Below are 6,672 nucleotides of genomic sequence, written 5' to 3' on the forward strand. Positions count from 1 at the left end.
TTGCAGACATGAGCCACTGGTGACTGGCCAGGCTACTGAATTTCAAAATGTGCTTTCTTAATTAAAATCTTAGCAACAAGACCTAATAGATGCCTTACTATTGTGAGACACTTTTTGCATACTATTTTTTTTCTCTTTGCACTGTGTTTCAATTCCAACTATTACTTATAGTAATAGTTGGTAGAAAATTAGACATATTCCATTCGCCATTCCCACATATTAAAGCAACTTCTGTATCAGAGTGACTTCAGATAGTAGTGTGTTTTGCTGAACTGCATCTTAAAGGTTTTCTGTTCCCCTGACCAAATCTCCAGCTCAGGTCCTGCTGCCCTAAGGCCTGCTGGGCTCCTACCTACCTAAAAAACAATTGTCACTCTCAGTTCTGGGAGCAGCTCTGACAGCCTTGCCTCTGACATGTGTGAAGAGGAGAGAAACTCAAGGACTTTCTATGAGCAAGATTGCAGGAAGAGTAAGGAGGTGGATGGAGTCTTTACAACAACAAGAAGTGCTTTGATCTACAGCTATGAAATGGACTTGATATTTTAATGAGGGAAAGAGTCAGCTTCTGAGACCAAAAAAGGAAGGAGACAGATAGATGGACATTGAAAACAAAAGCAAAAGGGTTAGAAATAAATTTAGTCAGGAAGACACGGACTGGTACACTGAATATGAAAAACATCGCAGAAAGAAATTACAGAAGACCTAAATAAATGTTCATGTATTGGAAGACTTAAGATATTAATATTACCCAAAGTGTTTTACAGATCTTTATAATTCCTATTAAGATACGAATGACCCTTTTTAAGACATGGAACAAATCATAACATTCATATAGATTGCAGGGGACCACAAATAGCCAAAACAATCTTGAAAAAAGAAAAAAAAAAAAGGTTGGAAGACTCATAATTCCTGATTTCAAAACTTACTAGAAAAAAAATTACTAAGTAATTAAAACAGTGTGGTACTGGCATTAAGAAAAGACATATAGGCTGGGCAATGCCAGTGCTAATCCCAGCACTCTGGGAGCCTCAGGCGTATGGATCACCTGATGTTAGGAGTTTGAGACCAGCCTGACCAACACAGTGAAACCCCGTCTCTACTAAAAATACAAAAATCAGCCAGGTGTGGTGGCATGTGCCTGTAATCCCAGCTACTCAGGAGGCTGAGGCAGGACAATCGCTTGGACCCAGGAGGCAGAGGTTGCAGTGAGCCAAGATCACGCCACTGCACTCCAGCCTGGGTGACAGAGTGAGACTGTGTCCCCCGCCTCACCCCCCCAAAATAGACATATAGATCAATATACGAAATAAAATTAAAATTGACAGTCCAGAAATAACCCATATATCTACAGTCAATTGATTTCAATAAAGGTGCCAATATCACTCCATAGGAAAAGAATAGACTTTTCAACAAATATTGCTGAGACAACTGGATATCTACATGCAAAACAATGAAGTTGGGTATATATAAATATATAAATACAGATACAAAATATATCCACAAGATATACACAGACTAACTCAAAATGAATCAATAGACTAAATATAAGATTTTAAACCATAAACTTCTAAAACTCTTACAAGAAAACATAGGGATAAATCTTCATGACCTTGGATTTGGCGATGAATTATTACATATGACCTCAAAAGAAAGTATAAGCAACAAAAGAAAAAATAAATACATTAGAAATCAACAAGATTAAAAACCTTTTGGGCATTATGGCCAGGCGCAGTGTCTCACGCCTGTAATCATAGCACTTTGGGAGGCCAAGATGGGGGGATTGCCTCAGTTCGGGAGTTCAAGACCAGCCTGGGCAACATGGTGAAACCCCGTCTTTACTAAAATACAAAAAATCAGCCGGTGTGGTGGCGTGCAACTGTAGTTCCAGCTAATCAGGAGGCTGAAGCAGGAGAACTGCTTGAACCTGGGAGACGGAGGTTGCAGTGAGCTGAGATCATGCCACTGCACTCTAGCCTGGGTGACAAAGTGAAACTCTGTCTCAAAAAACAAAGCAAACAAAATAAAAAACTTTTGGGCATCAAAGGACATTATCAAGATAATGAGAAGAGCACCCGCAGAAAGAGAAAACACTTGAAAGCTGTATACTTTTTTTTTTTTTTGAGACAGAATCTCACTTTGTTGCCCAGGCTGGAGTGAAATGGTATGATCTCAGCTCACTGCAATCTCCGCTTCCTGGGTTCAAGCGATTCTCTTCCCTCAGTCTCCTGAGTAGCTGGGATTACAGGTGCCCACCACCATGCCCAGCTAATTTTTGTAGTTTTAGTAGAGATGGGGTTCACCATGTTGGCCAGGCTGGTCTTGAAATCCTGACCTTGGGTGATTCGCCTAACTCGGCCTCCCAAAGTGCTGATATTGGAGGTGTGAGCCACCACGCCCAGCTGGAAGTCATATATCTGATAGAGGTTGTCTGGTATCCAAAATATATAAAGAACTCTTACAACTCAACAACAAAAAGACAGGCAACCCAACTGAAAAATTGGCAAAGGACTTAAACAGGCATTCCTCTAAAGATATGGAAATGCCCAACGACCACATGAAATGACATTCAACATCATGAGTCATTAGAGATGCAAATCAAAACAATGAGATACTACTTCACACCCACTAAAATAGCTATATTAAAAAAAAAAGAAAATAATAAGTGTTGCCAAGAATGTGGAGAAATAAGAACACTCATACATTGTTAGTAGGACTGTAAAATGATACAGTTGTTATAGAAGACAGTGTGGTAGTTCCTTAAAAAAAATAAACATATAATTACCATATGACCCAGCAATTCTTCCCCTAGGTGTATAGCCAAAAGTATTCAAACAAAAACTTACACACAAATGTTAATAGCAGCACTATTCGGAATACTCAAATGGTGGAAATGCCCAAATGTTCATCATCAGATAATGGATTAACAAAATATGGCATAATAAACAATAGAATATTATTTAGCCATAAAAAGGAAGACGTTCCTACATGCTACAATGTGGATTAATCTCAAAAACATTATGCCAAGTGAAAGAAACCAGACATATAATGTCATATATTGTATGATTCCATTTATATGAAACATCTAGAATAGGAGAATCCATAGAGACAAAAAGCAGGTCAGCGGTTGCCAGGGGAGAGAGGGGAATTGGAAAGTGAAGGCTTTATGTGTATGGAGTTTTCCTTTGGAGAGATTAAATGTTTTGAAGCTAGAGAGAGGTGTTGATTGCACAACACTTAATGTACTAAACGTTACTAACTTGTACATTTTGAGATGGTTACTTTTATGTTACGGCTATTTTACATCGATTTTTTTTAAAACATGGTTGGTCACTAACGTACAACCCACTATATTGTCATTGGCAATGACATTGGCAGTTATTTTGTAAATGTACATTTGCTGACAGATATTTTTATAATCTTCATTATGAATCAGGTTACAAATTAAATTATAAATTAAATTTTAAAGATTATAAATTTTACATTAAAACAAATCATAAATTTTTGCAAAGCAGACGAGCAAACAAAAGAACAGAAGAAACTGAGAAAGAGAGGGAACAGAGGCAGGAAACATGAGGGAGGAGAGAGAGAAGGAGGAGGAAGAAAAGGAAAATGCAAAAAAAGAGAGGAGAATAGGAATATGAAAGAGAGTGAGAGCAAACATTTTAAAGTTGGGTAATATCAGGGCTCCGTGGGGAGTGTGAGGAAAGGAGAGTGCAGGCAAGAGCACTCTCCTACATACCTGGTAGGGATATAAATGGACATAGACACTCTGGAGAACGATTTGTCAGTAGCAAATAAAATGAAAATGAACATACTCAGAGCCCTACTTCTGAGCATATATTCTGGAGAAATAATCACATATGTGTCCAAGGAACACGCACACAACATTTGTTTGCTACATCAAATACTAGAAACAGGCTGAGTGATGTGGCTCATGCCTGTAATCCCAGCACTTTGGGAGGCCAAGGCAGGTGGATCACTTGAGGTCAGGAGTTCAAGACCAGCCTGACCAACATGGTGAAACTCCACCTCTATTAAAAAACACAAAAATGAGCTGGGTGTGGTGGCAGGTGCCTATAATCCCAGTTACTTGGGAGGCTGAAGCAAGAGAATTGCTTAAACCCAGGAGGCAGAGATTGCAGTTGCAGTGAGCCAAGATGGTACCACTGCGCTACTCCAGCCTGGGCGGCACAATGAGACTGTGTCTCAAAAAAAAAAAAAAAAAAAACCTACAAACAACCTAAATAGTTAAGAGGATGGATGCACTGTTATATGTTTGTGAAAGTAAGTAGAAATCTAAGCTGCTGGAACTTTAAAACATTTTGAGCCTTAAGGGAATCTGATTATGGGATCTCAGTCACATGTAAACAGGCAGCTTTATAAAGTAGGCAGCTGTGACCTTCGTTTCTCTGATGATAGACTAGCCTTTTTCCTTACCTATGTTGTTTTGTAAAATGTTATGACTAACGGGCACCAGGGAAGACCCCTTCTCTCTTAACTGTTGATCTTCATTACAGAGTAACTTCCCTCTTTCCTCTTTCACAGACTTCATGACTAGCACATTGTCTAAGATGGAATGTTAAATACACTCTTTCAAATAGGAAAAGAAAATAAACTTATGGAAAAGAAAACAACTTGTAACTAATTAAATTGTTGTAACTCATAAGCCAGCCTTGTATAGAAAATATTATAATCCCACAAAGTTTCTTTGTTTTCTGCCTGTATACGCAAGATCTTAACTCTGGAGCACTGACTCCCTTCCTTTGGAGTCTGTGTTATCTGAACGGCATTCTCAGCTTTTCAGGTGAATAAATGCTTTTAAACTGGATTCTGATCCTTTCCATTATTTCAGGTAGACGTACTAATAATATGGTAGTATATAGTCATTTAAAAGAAGAATTTTATATATACTATATATGTGAAAAGATAAATGAACTTCAAGGTATTTTGTTGTCTGGAAAAGATAGTTGGCAGATACAGTATGATGCCAAGCAATATAACTTAGTATATCACATTATATTCATGTATTACTTATATAATAAAATGTATAATAACAAAAAATGGAGGGATACAGAAAAAGAGAACTCTGCCATGATCAAGGTAAGAAAATGTATGTGAAGGAGTAAGAAAGAGAAAAATCAGAACGCAGCAGGGCAGCAGTATTTAACACAAAATTTTCAAAGAGGGGTTGCACTCTATATAATATACTCTCAAAATTTGGGGCAGTGGGTGCATTTAGGAGTACAGGCATGGATTAAGTGGATCCCCTGCTTAGGGTTTCACAAAACTGCAATTTTGGTGTCATTGGTCTGTGTTCTCATGTGGATGATTGGGGAAAGATTTACTTCCAGGTTCACTTAGACTGTTGACAGAATTCATTTCCTGGAGTTTGTAGGACTTCTTGCTGGTTGGCTATGGGCCAGAAGCTGCTTTATAGCGCCTAGAGGCTGCCCATGGTTCCTCACCATGTGGACTTCGCAAGCATGGCCACTGCCTTCATCAGGCCAGACAGGACAGTCTCTAGAGAGAGTCTGTTCATAAGAGAGAGTCTTTTATAATGTAATGTAGTAGTCATGGGAGTGATATCCATCACCTTTGTTATATTTATTTTCAGAAGCAAGTCACAGGTCCCAAACCCTCTTAGGAGGAGGGGATCCAATACAAGTATGAACATGAAGAGGTACTGGGAATCAGAAACCATTGTGGCCACTGAAGAATCTGTCACACAGGCATATATTTGTTGCATTGAGACAGGGAAGCTATTTTAAGATGGTGTGGTGAAAAAGGATAAAAGCTCCTTACTCAGGCTCTAACTTACCCTACTCTCAGTCAATTGGTAACAAAAGACCTAAGAAGCTGTTAACTGCAAGCTCCTATTTCAGAGGGCTAGGGACTTCCCCAGATCCCCACGTGTACAGTTAGACTCCAACCTACAGTTACCCCTTCCTCACTTTAATGCTAAAAATTACTCCTGGGGTGGAGATTTAAAATGCTAATGCTACATATGATGTATGAAAAAGCATATTGGGCCACTGTGCAAGCACTAGAAAAACTCCTCCTATAGGTGCCCTGATGTAACCCTCCCCTATAGAAAGACCCTATAAAACTCACCCACACACTAGCCTCAGAGCAGTCCGCTCCTTTGCCTTTCTTGGTGCTGACTCTCTTGCGCACAAGCTGAATACACTTTCCTTTGCTACCATGTTTGGTGATCTCTTTTAATCTCTATCATGGGAGATCATAAGAACCCAGGGCAACAGTAACAGCTTCTGAGTATTTTTAATTAAAAATAACTGTAATATAATCCTTGAATTTTTAAAATGTAGGGCACTAAACTAAAGTAAAACCTAAATCCAGAGTACATCTGACCTCAAAGTTCATGGCCTTCTCACTTCCCTGGCCATAGTTTAAAGGTGTGTGTATATATATATATATATATATATATATATATACACACACACACACACACACACACACACACCATGGACTACAACCAGTTCAAACTGGATTTCCAACATTTCAGCACATCTCTGGAATGAAGAGTATAAGTGAAGGCCTAGGAGTCACCTGGTTTCTACCCATTTCTGGGGTGTAAGAATATGTGTATTTCTTGATCCTCAGTTCCAGCATCAATTAAAGGGAGTTAATTTTACCATCTATATTCATTGTTTT

Source organism: Macaca mulatta, chromosome 4 (assembly GCF_049350105.2).
Source record: "Macaca mulatta isolate MMU2019108-1 chromosome 4, T2T-MMU8v2.0, whole genome shotgun sequence".
Taxonomy (NCBI): Eukaryota; Metazoa; Chordata; class Mammalia; order Primates; family Cercopithecidae; genus Macaca; species Macaca mulatta.